Genomic DNA, 16,872 nt, shown 5'->3' with positions numbered 1-16,872 from the left:
ACGATGATGATGATGATATATGTGTATATATATATATATATATATATATATACATATGCATATATACAAGCCAAGCAAAATCATAGTCGTAGTAGATACTCGTGTTGTGCAAACTGGTACCAGTGCTGGTGGCACATAAAAGCACCCATTACACTCTTGGAGTGGTTGGCATTAGGAAGAGTATCCAACTGTAGAAAACCATGCCAAATCAGACTTGAGTTTGGCATAGCCTTCCAGTGTGACAGCCCAGTCAAACCATCCAACCCATGCCAGCATGGACAACAGGCATTAAATGATGATGATGTATCTGCATGCATCTTTGTGTCTGTATTTGTCCCTCACCACCACTTGACAGCTGGTGTGGGTGCATTTACATCCCCACAACTTAGTGGTTCAGCAAAAGAGACAGATAGAATAAGTACCTAGCTTTAAAAAAATAAGTACAGGGGTTTCTTGTACCATGAGAGTTTGCTCAGGGCACTCCAACACTGCCATCTTTATTTTCCCTCCAGCTACAACTAACCTAAAAAAAAAAACTGGCCCTTCATTGCTTACAATGATAAGGATTCCACTTGGGTCCAATTAACAGAACAGCCTGCTCATGAAATTAACGTGCAAGTGGCTGAGCACTCCACAGACACGCATACCCTTAAAGTAGTTCTCAGGGAAATTCAGTATGACCCAAAATGTGACAAGACTGGCCCTTTTCTAGCTGAGTGAACTGGAGTGATGTGGAATAAAGTGTCTTTCTCAAGGACACATGCTGCTGGGAATTGAACTCACAGCCTTACGATTGTGAGCCAAATGCCCTAACTAGTAAGCTTTGTGCCTTTACACTACAAATCACCCTTATGTAAGTATTTCAAGTTTTGGCATAATTTTAGAAGGTGGGGATGGGGGTTAGTCAATGACACCAACCCATTGCTCAACTGGTGCTTATTTTATTGACTCGTAAAGACAGATGAAATGCAGCTAAGCATTTTGTCTGGCATACTCCTTCTTTTACTTGTTTCAGTCATTTGACTGTGGCCATGCTGGAGCACCGCCTTTAGTCGAGCAAATCGACCCCAGGACTTATTCTTTGGAAGCCTAGTACTTATTCTATCGGTCGCTAAGTTACAGGGACGTAAACACACCAGCATCGGTTGTCAAGCGATGTTGGGGGGACAAACACATATACACACACACATATATAAACATATATACGACGGGCTTCTTTCAGTTTCCGTCTACCAAATCCACTCACAAGGCTTTGGACGGCCCGAGACTGTAGTAGAAGACACTTACCCAAGGTGCCATGCAGTGGGAATGAGCCCAGAACCATGTGATTGGTAAGCAAGCTACTTACCACACAGCCACTCCTGCTAACAATTCTGCCAGTTTGTTGCCTTATTCTTCCTTATATAATTAAGAGGTAGCCATGTATCTCCTCCGTAGCAAGACAGCCGTGCTTGCCAGTCTACTATACTTTAGCCTTTCAACACCTGTCATAAAACAGCCTCCCTTGCCTGAAGACTCCCACTTCACAGGAAGCATTTTCCTTTTTCTTAATTCCATTCCTTTCTGTCTTACAATTTATTTGGTGACATCACTAAAGCTGGGCGTTAGGAAGGGCATCCAGCCGTAGAAACTCTGCCAAATCAGATTGGAGCCTGGTGCAGCCATCTGGTTCGCCAGTCGTCAGTCAAATCGTCCAACCCATGCTAGCATGGAAAGCGGACGTTAAACGATGATGATGATACACACTGTAAAGTGGTCAGAATTAGGAAGGACATCCTCCTATAGAAACCATGCTAAAACTGATGCCGGCTCATCAGTTCTTGTTAAACTGTCCATTGAAAACGCTCATTAAGTGGTGATGATGATGATGATGATGATGATGATAAAGTTTTCTAGTAGCATCATCACCTAGGAACTACTTAGAGCAACCTACTTCTGTTCATGGCATTCAGTAATTGTCTAACTTTCTGTGTTCAAAACCAGCTGAAATTGCTTAGATCTTACTTTCCCTCCGGGCACAATTAAACAAGTACCTGTAACATACAGTACTGTCAACTACCGTCCCATATAAATCTGTGCTCTTGCGCCTGTGTAGGAATTTAGTTTGTAATGAATATAACTTTTCAAAAATAATATTTTACATTTCTTTTATTACTTATTTGTAATTCCCATTTTTAGTATATTCCCATTTTAATTTTGCTTTCGAACATAATATTCTAATTTTTATCCTCATGCGCACGTGCGTGCGTGCGCGCAGACATGTATGCGCGCGCGCATCCACTTAAGTTTAATTATTAACGTTGGTTTGTTATCTTTTTGTTTTAACGGCTACAAAGTGCTTGTTTGAAATGCTAACTGTGGAGTTGTAAATTATGCATGTTTATTGCTTAAATTCGACCATACAAATCGTTACACATTTTATCAAGATTAAAGAAATGAAATGTTTTATGTTGTAAAACTAGGATAACTGAATGTTAGTGATGGAAATAATTTCTCCTAAAAAGTAAAAACAAAATAAAATAAAATAAAAATTAACGAAGTAACTTTTTCTTCGCTTCACCACTTTTACTCTTTAACGAAACGGTTCGTCTAAAGTGTCGAGTCCATATTTTATACGGACCAGCAGCAGAGCGTCACGGGAAATAATTCCAAATATAGTAACGATTCGGTGGCGTCTTACGTCATCACAGTGGGCTTACTTCGTCTGGGGTAGGGTGACAGCAACGAGAGAAGGGTGTTCGTTAACCATTACATTATACTACTGTAAACAAAAGGTAAGTATCTTTTTAGTTTCATTTAGTAACTTTCTCCATTTCTCGTGTATCTCTCGTTTTATTTTTTGCTATCTCGGTCTATCGAAATGTGTCATTCTCTTCAGAATCCCTTATCTTTCTCAATGCACTTTTTTTTTTCTTTCTATTTTGTTTTTAATATTTATTTATTACCCTATTTGTCATCCATATTGTCACAGAGTTAAGGGACCCTCTTTAGGTTAAAAGATATTATTGATAGAATCCATCTCCATATCGCTTTCTTGGACAGCGAAACGTCTTGTGACACAAATAATTCCTTTCCTGCTGCTCAACTCTCCCTTTTTAATTATCCCAGTTTACAGCTCGGAAATTATTCTTAGAAAACCGAAAAAAAATCTACCGTTTCTAGTGCTTCTATCTAATTGTAACCCACCCCTCTTCCAAAGAGTTAACGCTACTATATATATATATATATATATACACTGTGTCCGTTAATCTTTATATTATTTGTCACAACCCGCAAATACCTGTTTTTTTTCTTTTGTTTTAATATTTTTTTCGTATTTTAAAGTTGGGGAATTCTGATCAAATTAGTCAGCTTTCGATATTTAGTTCTCAACTGATTTATTTTATTTTGTTATTGTTTTTATTAGTTGCGAATATTCATAAGAGTTCGTGCCCTGTTTAGTGAATCATATATTTTTTGTTTTTAACAGTCATAAATTTACTTGACTTTTTGTTACCATTTTTTATTCCCATCCCATTCTGAAATATTTTTGTTTCTTCTTACACTCATGTCGGCACATTTACTTCATAACTGAACTCATTCTTTTTTGCTTTACCCTTTTATTTAAAAAGTTTGGTTGACAATTTCAAATAACATCATGAAAAAAGGCTAGGAACCCCATCCCAAATGACATTTTAGTCTTTTAGCTTTCTTATCTATAATTATGATATTCTATAATTTACTAAATAGTATCGCTGTTATACGTTATATGTATTTTAAAATGTCTGTAAATTTACAATATATAATTTCATTGATTAGTTTCAATTGACCGTAATAGTTTATAGTTGTAACACTCTTGTTTGTCTAGTTTTCAAACGGCTCAAGAGATAGTGTCTATTTAACAGATAACAGCCAGCCAGACTTAAATAGATGTACGGTGGGTGGTGGCTGCAAACGGAAGTGGCTCGATACACTAAAACTACTCATCAAAATGGTTGAACAGCTTTTAATCTTAACAATTCTACTAACTTCCACATTAGTATGTATTTCTCGAATCTTTAATAAAACTATTTCTTGCTATCTCTGTGTTGCAGCATTTATTTTCGACTGCTTTATATTGTTCCACTAAGTCCTTAATTGCTGGCCCGCTACTACCTTTCGTCTCCATTTACCCGTCGACTTTTTTTTTAATCAAAGTGATCATTAGTAACTCTTCACGTCATTAACTCATGCTTGTTGAAAATGTTCCTTCGTAACTGTTCACATTTGTATTGCTGTAATTTGATCGGTTAGTCATAGTTAAGGTGCCCTACCTAGCACGTTGAACACTTCTACCGTCTCTCATTAGCTTGTCCGGCCGAGATGCTGGTTATCTCCCTTCCTTTCATTTGATGTTGTATTGGATTTCATCGGTTTTTCATTTTTCTTTACTACCTAAATGAAATTATATCGCCTTTATTTCGAAATATTTTCCAATACACCCATAATATATATATACATGTATTTTTTTTGTAAAATATTTTAGCTTGTTAAATGTCAGGTTCTTCCGAAAATATACACAAATGCTTAGAGCCAATTAGCCCTTGTTTTTCAATCTGACAAGATATGAAGCCGTCAGTTAATATATAAATATTAAAGAATTCGTTTCTGTACTGGTGTGTATGTGGTAGCCGATTATAATCTATATTAATTGGTAAAAATTTGGAATTAGTGATGTTTATTTTCAATTCTGGCTAGGAAAATTTAATCAAAATAAAAAATAAATTAACACAGATATGCTTACAGAATTAAAACAGTTACACACACACACATATATGTGTGTATATATTTGTGTGTGATATATATATATATATGTGTGTGTGTGTGTGTTTGTGTATGTATTATGTGTGTATATGATATTAGTATATGTATAGTGTATTATATATGTAATATTTAAAGCTTTATGTAGTTCACAATTTTGTACACATTTTTGTGACTCCATTTCCTGTACTACGTAGGAAAAAGGAAAAAAGAAAAAAAAAATTCTTTATTCTCTTCCACATAGTGAATGAAATTAAACCGTTTATTTAATATATGCATGGTTCTCGTTACCAAGGCAAGCTATTATTGATGCTGCAAAGATCAATGAGCACTCCCGTTATATATTTTTTTAATAAACTATTTCCTCTCACTTTTTTGTTTTTTAATATTTCTCGAATTTTTGTGCCTATTACCGGAAATAATCTTTTGAGTTTGTCAAATTTTTAAAGAGATAAGTGAAACTATATATTCTTTCGTATTGTTTAGAAAAATTGCCTAATATTGTAGTTATGTTTCAGAATTGTTGTCTGTCCCATTTTCTCTGTTACACTATATTGAAGTATTAACAAGGTGTGTCTTTCCGGCAAGGTACATTACTCTACATAATCAGTTTATCCTTTTTAATAGTTTAGTCATATTTCTTAATTGTATGGGTGGTGTTAATAAAAACAAAATTTGTAGAATGCGCCTGAAGAATTTGTTGAATGTTTTAATTTGTGGTGTCGTTTAGTCCATGTTAGCGTAGAAAAACGTATGTAAAATGGGAAATTTACACTTACTGGATAAAGTTTTAAAAAGTACAGTCTGTGTTTAGTAATGTAATAGGAAAAAAAAATTGTGAAAATGGTTGACTTCAGAGCATCACCATATTGCCCAACTATGAGCGTAAAAAGCACTTGATGGGATTACCTGGTTCGTCTTCCGAAGTTAAAAATATGAAAACACATGGCATTAGAATGTTTAGATATTAATGCAACTCGATGTCGAGGTATTAACCAGGTTGGGTTTTGAATATTGATAATTCATTTGCATATTTCCATGTTACTCTCAATTTAGGTATGTTGCTCGAAGTATCAAAAGTATTTTCATCTTCACGAATATTTGGCTTTTTACATACGATGTGTAATCCTCAAATATTGTTGCATTTTAACACTGGTAAATCACATTTAAATTTTACTTACAGCAGTATGAAAGGATATTTCGGAAGTCGACTGTATATGAGTTCATGAGGAAAATGATTTAGTAATGACAAAGTATTTGGATTTTGATAGATTCACATATGAGTGGCAACTAGAGGTGAGAAATAGGGCAGTTTTTGCAGGTGCTTTCTTTTTGAAATAACTTAGAATATTAGTGATGATTATCTTTGCAGGCCCTCTCAGATTAGTTAGATATGGCTGATGCCCGACCCAAACAATGAAAGAAAAACATTAATGAGGAGGGAACTGAATGTTTACATCTGTGAATTCCACTAAAGCACCCGAGTTCTTAAGAGAGAGTGATTGTTGTGATAGTATAATAAAATTCCTTTACATCATTTAGTAATGTCTTTTACATGACTGACTGTTCAATATTAAGTTAGCTGCATTGAATATTTCTTCAAATGATTGAAGCAAAAGTATTGCAGCCATCTGATATTTTATTCAATCAATTTCATATCCTACCATCTTCTCCACCCACTGTTTCTGCAAGGGTACTGGGGTTAGTCCTTAGGTACTGCCTCCATAGGATCTGATCAGTAGCATTTGTCAGACTTTCCAGCTGGATTCCTAAGTGTGATCAACTAAGACTATGGATATTATTCAACCAGCTTGTTTTTGGTCGACCCCTAATCCTCCTACTGGTTGGCTTCGCTTGAAGAATCCATCTTGCAGTTCTTTCCTATGACATTCTAATCACGTCTGTGGTACTGGAGCTCAGTGCAGAGACAAAAGAATGCTCTAATTATAGCGGACTCTCCTTGTTGACCCTCCCTGGTAGATCCTATGCTTGGTGTTTGGATAAGATGTAAGGGAATTGTGAGGCCCAAGCGGGATGAACAGTATGACTTCCATCCTGGACACAGCACAACCAACCAGATCTTCACTCTATGGCAGGTTTTTGAGAAATTGTGAGAATATTACCGAGAGGTGTACTCTTGCTTTGTAGACTGTGTACCATGGGACATGTGGAGGATTATGCAGAAGTTTGGGGTGAATAGGCAATGCCTGGTTTCCCTGAAGTCCCTATATGAATGCTTAGATGTTTCATGCGTGTGTGGTAAGGTATAAATGATATTTAGTATTTCTGTCATCTTGTTGAAATATAAGTGCTTTACTTTGAGAAATTATGCATTACCTACATAAACAAATAGAAAAAAAGTAAAACTAAAAAATTTTTGACATTAATTCAATATATTTGTTTACAGCTAAAACTGTATAAGCAATTAAGTTAAATTGCTACTTTTTATTATATGATGTTCACTAAACATCATGTAAGTAGTAAATTTGATTTTGGCATGACCAATTATAACAAACTAAAAGCTAAGGTAATCAAATTTGAAAATTTATATATTGTCTGTCATTTAATTTTTAAAGTGTAGGCACAGGCATAGCTGTGTGGTTAAGAACTTATTTCCCAAGCACATAGTCCTGAGTTCATTCTCAGTGTGATATTTTGACTTCTATAACTATGAGCTGATCAAAGCCTTGTCAATAGTAGATGAGAACTGAAAGAAGCTTGTTGTATATATACATGTAAGTTGGTGCCTCCTTGTCTTAACATTACATGATAGTTGTGAACAGATGTCATAGCCATACTATTAATGTTCTTCTAATCTTTCATGAAAACCGGTCTGTCCAAGGGAAAATATTACCTTGGAAACAGGTAAGGGTTGGTTACAGGAAGGATGTCTGGCTGTAGTAAAATCTGCCTCGACAAATTCCGTCTGGCTCATGTGGACATTAAAACAATGGATTATATCAAACTTCATAAAATACATGACTATGTACGTTGGATTGGAGATATTTGAAATGTTACATGATTTGGTAGTAGTATTGAATAGAAAATAATACAATGAACTACAGAAGTTGTATCAGTACATCGGTTGTCAGAGCAGAAATAAATTGTTGGCATGGCAATGTACCAAGCATTAAATAAAATGTCATATCAACTAATTAATGCATAAGGAAAAGGATTTTAAATTGATAATGAAAGATATTATCTTTTAGTATAACTCAAATGTTCTCTTGGGTTAGGAATGTTGGCAGTATGGGTTTTCCAGATTATTAGGCTGATGTTTTGTGTTACATTTTGAGAGGGAATCATTTTTATGATATCCAATTTCTAAGAACGTATTTTCTAGTAAGTTAAATAAAATTTCACTAAATTTAAAACATTTATTCTCAGAATGCCTTCAAGTACTATATTTCAAATATATACATTTAAACAAAGTTAAACACATATATAACCCAGTATTCATGTGGTCTGCTATTAAAAATAAAAGTAACTAATTTAATTCTAACCACAGGACATGAATTAATGTTATCAAGATAAAAAAAAATTGAGATATAGTTTAGATAGAAAAGATAAAATAATTTAAAAGTCTTGAAAAATTCCAGCATTTTCTTTTCATCAGAATATGTGCTGAGAAAATTAATATTAAATTGTAGAGTAATTTATTGAAAAATCAACATTAGTGAGTGCTGGGATTTCAATGCAACCAGTAGACATTATAAGTGCACAATCTCTGTTGCCTGAAATGTCATTTTAGACATGACTCAACATTTGCTTTCTCATTGATAAAGGCCAATGTAGAAGTCCAGTTTCATTGGTTCGTAAAGGTGATTATATACTTATTTTTTACTCTGCTTCTAGCATTCAATTATAGAAAGTTTAAATTTGAGAAGGTCAGCATAATTATTTACATATGTCTATATTTTTTGATTTAGTTTTGGTTTTCTTTTGGTTATAAACAAGAGTATACCAATTATTTTATACCTGTTATTTCTGTCTACAGTTTGACTTGACTTTAAAGTTATTCATGACATTATTTCGTTTGTCTTGTTACAAGATATATTCTTAGAATTTGTTAGTTATTGAGTAGTACACAGTGATGTCTCCCAGTATCTAATTTTTAAATGCTAATGCATTTATTTAGAAACTTGGAAATATTTCTAGTTTACATTTGTTTTACATAGTTACACCTTCAAAATAGAACATATTATGTTCAATGTTTTAATTTTACTTTTCATACAGTTTGTTTTTCTATTCACCAAGATTTTTTTTCTAAAATGTGGAGAATGCTACTTGTGATTTCCATTGTATTTGCCCCAAGTGGAACCTGATTGTGCAAAGCTATGATGAAAGGCATTCCAGTTGTACATTTCCCATCTTTTCCCTCCAGATATAGTTGTCTAGGACCATGATATTTAATGTGGCCTTTTATTAAGCTAGTAGTGTGATTTCAGAGGTAGCTGGCTGCTATTTCTAGCTGGTTGAGTAGTCATGCAGAGGCTTCTTCGTTAACTCAATATGATTTTTATTGTGATGATGGATATTTTAAAAAGAAAGTTTCACATCTTATAAACAAGTAAACTGTTTTCACCAAATCTCTGATTTTTTTTTTTGTTTTGCATAAGGGAAATTGTAAGAAGCATAATACATGTTTATGGAGATAATAGATCCCTTACCAAATTTATCTTGCAAGGTATGTCTATGATTTACAAGACACTAATGTCCTATTTAATCTTTTACTTTAACACCACACATGTATAACTTTATCAGGAGTAACATGTTTAGTAGTAATAAGTTATTACAACCTGTTACAGATTGTATGATTTAAGTGGGGTTTGGTGGAAGGGTTCATATATTTCAACTTTGGACATTAAAAATTGTATTGGATTCTTAACATACCAAGTTAAATAATGTCTTCATCTGATTTTTTGTTTGTTTTTCTTGTATTTTTTTTCCAAAAGATTTTCACATAATTTCAAAGTAATTTCTATATTTTGTTTGTAAAATAGAAATCATTTGCTTTGAATCTTAAAGTCGTGTCAAGTAACAGCTGTGAAAAAGAAGGCTTCCAGGTACCATCTTGATAACTAAATACCTTGTTTGATTGTGCATGACACAAATGTATCTCATTTTATGTATTCACTTTTATATCGAGTGCTCCAATGTATTATATTTAACTATCTGCTTGCAGATGTCTTTAGGCTAGCAAGATTGATTTTCCTCTTTTTTTTTCCACCTTTTCAGTAATATTAGCATTTAGATTGAAACATTTGGCTATAATATGAACTACCTTTATGAATTGACTTCCTTTTTCTCCAGTTTTAAATTATTTACACTTCTTCAATAATGCTAGATGATTCAGAAGTTTTAATTTTCATGTTTATGAATGTTGCTTAGACTTGACTGCTTGGCCTACCAATTAGCTTGATAAAGGTCTCCCTCAGTTATGGGAGTTAGCTGCAGATTACAGTGTGCAACAAACAGTGGCTTATGAATGAGATAGCTACTCACAATCAAGTGTTCATCTTAAAAGTAGCAATCCATAAAATAAGCATATAATTTTATGTGTACAAGATCAGAATATGTAATCAGAGCCACTACTCTGGATGCAGAAGTTATGTTTTTTCAGCTTTTGGAGTGTAAAGCATGGAATCTCCTGGGACACATTACCTCTTTACCACAAGAGTTCTGCCTTGACACAAAGAAGAAATTTATCAAGTTACCTGACACCTTTTAAATCTTTTGGAAAATGTTAGCAGTTGCCCTGAATCAAAGGGCAAACTTTTAAATGATTTTGTTGGAATTTTTCTTGAAGAACTTGCCAGAATATCCCTGAAAGGTTCAGTTATTTTGTCTATTTCAACATTGTCTAAAGCAATGATAAAAATCATCATAGTCTTTTGATATTGTAACCAGCAACAGGAAACTTCACTTGAAAAGCTGATTAGTTTGGTACATTTTCATCATTTTACATTCATTTTTTCATGCTTGCATGTTGACAGATCTTTTTCAGTATAGTGTCTCATTACTTGTGGTCTTCTATCAAGCCCATCAACCTCATTAGATCAGCTTTCACCATTGCTTCTTTGGTCTCCTGTAGGTTCCTTCTACTTGGATCAATCTGAATTTCTTTATTCATTTGTTGTCCTCCATATACATGACATGTCTATATCTGCTCAGTCTCTTCTCTTGCACATTGAATCTGATTCCTCTAATACTCAGTTTTTTTCCTTAGCTCATTTGTGCACTGTTTTTTCATACACACTAGCATTATACACTCAGCAGAGCATATTCATTTCATTTCTTTGAAGTTTTGTATATCTTCTGCTTTCAAAGCCTAAATTTCAGTACAGTGCAACATTGCACTTCTTGTGCAAGCATCATACAAATCTGTCCTTCACTTGGAGAGTTAATTATTACCAGCAAAATACAGTCAATAATTTCATTATCCATTTGTATTGACATTACCATATTTTAGGCCCATAAGTTACTAAAGTTACATGCGAAATCTACATCATAATCCAAGTTGCAATCATGGAATTTGGCCAATGGGTGACATTAATTATTCTCTATTTATATCTCTTAACGGTCAATTTCTTCATTATTAATGCCTAAACTTTATCTTTCTGCTGTTGCTGACAGGAACTATTGCCCTGTCCTGTGATTTTCTTATTTAATCCTTACATCAGAGCCACATTTTCTAATCTAAAAGCTAGCAATGAAAATGTCGTTTTTCAGTATTCTCATAGATGTTCTTTATAATACATGAGCCATTCTAACTTGCATTCTTTTTCCTTTTGAAACATTTCATTTTTGGCTAAAGATAGCAAAAATTTATATGAAATCTTTCTTTTTGAGTGTTACAGCTATTGGTCCTGTATCTTTTGTAGTACTAAAGCTTCAAGGGAAGATCATTTATTCTTATAAATTTCTTCTACAAATTCTTGTATATATATTCTTAGTTTAGTAAATAGCACTGAACCACATATTTCCTAATCAGCATGATTCTTATAAATCTTAGTCTTTTAACTTTTGTTCTTTGCATATTCTTTTTCAAAATCATCAACTGATTACTTTACAGACTACATGTTGAAATACTCTTTTAGCAAAAACTTCATTTTTTTCTATTGTCATCATGTTGTAGCTAGTCACTTCAGTAAGTTGCTCCTTTGTCAAAGACACCAACTTCTGAAGAAATTGAAGCTTAGAATGAGAGAAAAAAAAGTTAAAGTCATATTACTTCCTATGGTCATCTCTCACATCTTGAGAACTGGATTATTCTTGACATGTCATACCTCCCGACAATGTGATAAAATTTTCTATAGCAACCACTTTGCTGTGAAGATTTTCAATCTTCTTTCTCCTGTCTGCATCTTCAGACACTTGAAGTTTGTTGTAGGTATTCAGGTTAAATTTTCACATTATAAAGAATTCTTTGAATAAAATGGGTGTTACCTACAACCAGTGTTTATTTTGCTGAATTTTGGGTAGCTTTTGATATGATCAATCCCGACAGACTTTGGCATAACTTCAGAGCAGGTGGTGTACTTCTGTAGCAATATCATAATCAAGAATTGCTATCCTATTTGATTTTCAGAAGAGGAATGTTTTCCATCATTTCCACTAACTTTTTCTGGTTATGCTTTTATAGCAAAACTTGCTTGGTGTATGTTGTTACTGATTTTACTTCTTCTGACACTTTTATATTTTCAAGAGTCTTGAGTGGTAATATCCACCTGCATGTTCTCAACTCTGCTTGGAGTGAAGAAATGTTAGTTATTCAAGCATGGCTGTATGATTAAGAAGTTTGCCAATCCGTCAGAGCGCTTTGTGCAAGTGTTTTCTGTGGTGCAGAGCTGGCTGGAACCTTGTGAGTGAATTTGGTAGATAGATACTAAAACAAACTGTGTATCTTCTCATTTCTATTTGTCTTGACATCACATGCTAATTGTAAATGATAATTATCACAAACAACACAATGGCCAGGCGTGTTTTCATTTTTGTGTAAACATTTCAGGCTGTTGTGTTCAAAGGACTTGAGGAAATATCACCTTGCTTGAAAACAGGTAAGGGTTGGAGAAAGGAAGAGCATCTGGCCATAGAAAATCTGGCTCTTGCAAGCAAGGAAAAGTGGACATTTAAACAATGGTGATGATAAACAGCTCATGTCTTATGTTAACAGCCTTTGAAGTAGATGACCTAGTTTTCTATTGGTTAGATACACAATTAGATCATTTAAAAAAAAAAAAAAAAAAAAAAGGACATTATTTCTGGTATAGAATTGAGGATTGTACCCTGCCTGCACTGAAAATCTACGTGTATTTCATACTCTTCGACTACATCTGCCTGGTCAAGTGCTTTATGTTGAATTTCATCATTGCTGACATCTATTACTGATTGCACAGGTTTCCTAGTAACATCTTTTTGGTGTGTGGTTCATGGACACTAAAAACCAAGAAGAAAATAATCTGGTGCAGCAATAAAATTGAAATACCTGAATAATGGAGACAGCTGATTGGAGAGCACTGTATCATGCTCAAGGCCAGTACACTTTCGAAAAGAACTGATTCAAGTTGAAAACAGGTGGTGCTACAAAGTAACTACTCAGTGCTCATTGGCAAATGCTTCTTTAGCTTGCAGTTCTGCTTTTATCTTCTACAGATTTTAAAAAAGTCCTTTCCCCAATCATTGTCCTACCTTTCCTTTGTATTTAGATTCAGTTTCTGAGTACAAGCCGTAACAGCCTATTCCATTGTTAAACTCATCACTCAGGCATTTACAACCAGTTGACTTTGAATGATAACCATGAGTCATCAGGTTAGATGAGCAATGGATGGTGCCACTAACCATTACATTGGGAGAAACTTCTATATTTTTCCATGCCAATTCTGAGCAAAGTACATCATATACACTTCTTTCAAATATTTAGTTATGCTGCACCACCATCTAGTTTTATATCCTAAAGAAATCTGTTCGAGCTTCAAATCTACTCTTGATTGTAAATTGTGGTGATTGTTGGAGAACTGTTTTTGAAAGGTTTTAGTTGATTATATCACTCTATCCTTCCATACTTAGTCTCATACTTATTTCATCTGTCTTGTAATATACAGAAAAATAAAGTGAGCATTAACATAAAGAAGCTATCTTGACCTTGTGTACTGATTTTTGTCCTGTCAGTACTAATATAAATGTGCACAATGGAAACCGCTTATTATGATTACTTTGAAATGAAACATTTTCAGTAACAATGCAATTGATCATGTCTGATTGTCATAAGCGGCTTCCACTGTGTTGTGTATGTGTATGTATTTCTAGTTTTGAACAAAAGAAAAAGTACCTACCAGTGGAGATAGGGTTTAAATGAAATTTGGTCAGTTGAAACAAGATTGGCTAAAACCACTAGTTCCCAGAAGAAATAAATGTATCTTAAGCCATTTTGGCTTACTGAAGATAAAAATGTTTTGAAATTACTGAAGATAAAAATGTTTGTTGAAGTTGTTTCTCAGGTCAGTTAATGTACAAGCGCATGTGCGCACACACACATACACACACCATTTGTTTAATGGTCATTGTTCTATGGAGGAAATTAAAGCAGGATTTTTATAGCGGGATATTCTTCTTGCTGCCAACTCTTACATGTTCCTCATGCAAAGAATTGTTTCTTTTTCTAACTCAGGAGGAATTTGAAAGTGCTGAGTTAGCAGGTGATTTATTGGCTGGAAATGTCAATGAATGTTACCAGTTGTAGGCCTATTACGAGTGGTAATGTCATTATCAGAAACCATAACTGATTTTTGCAATCATTCAAACACATGTACTTATGTGCATGTGTGCACAGTGAGCTTCCTTCAAGTTCTGTCTCTGACATTCCCTTGCAAGACATTGGGCTATAGTAGAAGACACTTTTGCTCCACTTTGCGACTGAACCGGAAATTATGTGGTTGAGATCATACAGCTTTGCCAGTGCTTGTATACAGGCATACATTATGTGTATTTGTCGTGTGTGTATATGTAGATGTGGGTTTCTACAGTTTCTGGCGCCCATGCCAACCTTTCCTTCATTGGACACTAATCTCTGCTTGCGAAGACCTGTTGGGGCAAGTGAAATCGATATCGTAATTGAACCAAATTCGATGACTGGCACCTGTGCCAGTGGAGCGCTAACAGCACCATCCAAGCATGATCATTGCCAGAGCAGCTGTCTGGCTTCTGTGCCAGTGGCACGTAAACAGCACCATTTGAGCGTGATCGTTACCAGTGTCGCCTTACTGGCACGTGAAAAAACATTTGCGCGAGGTCAGTCCCACTGGACTGGCTCCAGTGCAAGCGGCACGTAAAAAACACCATTTTGAGTGTGACTGTTGCCAGCACCGCCTGACTGGCACATAAAAGCACCCACTACACTTTCGGGAGTGGTTGACGTTAGGAAGGGCATCCAGCTGTAACTCTGCCAGATCAGATTGGAGCCTGGTGCAGCCATCTGGTTCGCCAGTCCTCAGTCAAATCATCCAGCCCATGCTAGCATGGAAAGCGGACATTAAATGATGATGATGATGATGATGAGATGGTATACAACTAGCTAGTTTTAAGGCCCATAAACTGCTCTAGTAGTGATAAAGTAGGGAAAGGAGATAACTGGAATGTAGCTTCAGTGTGAAGTGTGTTGATGAATGAGTTGGCTTTCTTTTGGTATCTAGTATGTTAGTAGTGTGTATGTATTCAGCAGCAGTACCATCCCAGATGTGGGAGCAGTGTTCCATTGTCCTTGAGGATTATAGAGAATCAATGGCTCATCAAATATTTCCTACTTCTAAAAAGGAAGGCTTGTCTTTTGGGTGCAGTTTTTGATGTAGTGAATATGAGATTGAGGCGTAGCATTTGTAGTGGCTTTTTGGGGTTTTAATCTGGTTTTATTCAAGAGAATAGAATTAGTTTCATGTTTCTTTATAAGCAGAAAGTGATTTTGTTCTCTTAAGAGGCATTTTCATATCCCTACTCATTGAAGAATGAATTTGAAGACAGTGCAGGTCTGATGTAGGCTGTTTGAATGCTAGAGAGGAATGAATATCTTGCTATTGATTTAGCAAATGAATGTCATATGTAAATGAAATATTTAAAAATCATAAGGTTTTAGCTGTAACAAAGATTATTTCATAGATAATTAGAAATTAGCCACAGTTCTCATGAAGTTTCTTGCATTGGGTTAACCCTTTTATTAAAATGCATTAATTTTGAAAATAATGAATTTAGTACGATATGCGTGACATCTTGGGCAAGTGTCTTCTACTATAGCCTTGGGCCAACCAAAGCCTTGTGAGTGGATTTTGGTAGACGAAAGCTATGCCTGTCGTATATATATATATATATATATATATGTGTGTGTGTGTGTCTGTGTTTATCCCCCTAGCATTGCTTGACAACCGATGCTGGTGTGTTTATGTCTCCGTCACTTAGCGGTTCAGAAAAAGAGACTAGGCTTATAAAGAATAAGTCCCGGGGTCGATTTGCTCAACTAAAGGTGGTGCTCCAGCATGGCCGCAGTCAAATGACTGAAACGAGTAAAAGGAGTAAAACCTGGTGTTTGGAACATAAATTAACGTGGAATTTTGACTAGTGGCTTTAGATCTCTTTAACCCTTCAACATTTAATCTGGCAAAATTTGACCTAAATATTCTACCTATATTATGTTCAGACTGACCAGATCCAGCCTCTCACACCTATCCTACAATGTGATTCTAAAAATAAGGAATCACATTTAACCCTTTTGTTACTGTATTTATTTTGAGATTCTCTGTGTTTCTTACTTTAAATATAACAAAGAATTTAGTAAAATAACTTAGTTATCATTCAGCTAGTGTTAGGAACATAAATTGTGACTAAGGTTTGGTGGAAGATTTTAATTCAAAACTTATGTAAACAAGACATTTGTGCTCAGAGCCAGAGCCGGTTTCAGCCGGATTGGTAATGAAAGGGTTAAATCTTGAAGCTATAAGATAATGCATGATAAATTCAAAACAATATGAATATATAAGCATTATATTTAATCTGAATGCTAAAGGGTTAAAACATTAAGCTTATATTATAAAAACCAAGGCTGGT

The 16,872-nt window shown here is 34.7% G+C and overlaps 1 protein-coding gene across 3 annotated transcripts in view; it reads left to right on the top strand.

Moving 5' to 3' along the window:
- Window positions 1–2,618: 2,618 nt before the first annotated feature.
- LOC106872353 (ras-related protein Rap1) overlaps window positions 2,619–16,872 on the top strand; it is an 82,694-nt gene continuing 68,440 nt past the window's right edge. Inside the window, exons 1-2 of one of the 3 annotated variants that reach the window (XM_014919318.2) lie at window positions 2,627–2,774; window positions 9,783–9,845. The gene's annotated coding sequence lies outside the window, so the exon portion shown is untranslated. Of the gene's footprint in view, window positions 2,775–9,782; window positions 9,846–16,872 lie in introns of all 3 variants that reach the window. The other 2 variants (XM_014919317.2, XM_014919315.2) reach the window with 2 other exon arrangements.

This window comes from Octopus bimaculoides, chromosome 3, assembly GCF_001194135.2.
Source record: "Octopus bimaculoides isolate UCB-OBI-ISO-001 chromosome 3, ASM119413v2, whole genome shotgun sequence".
NCBI lineage: Eukaryota > Metazoa > Mollusca > Cephalopoda > Octopoda > Octopodidae > Octopus > Octopus bimaculoides.
The sequence above is the reverse complement of the archived record's forward strand: the minus strand, read 5'-3'. Positions and strand labels throughout refer to the sequence as shown.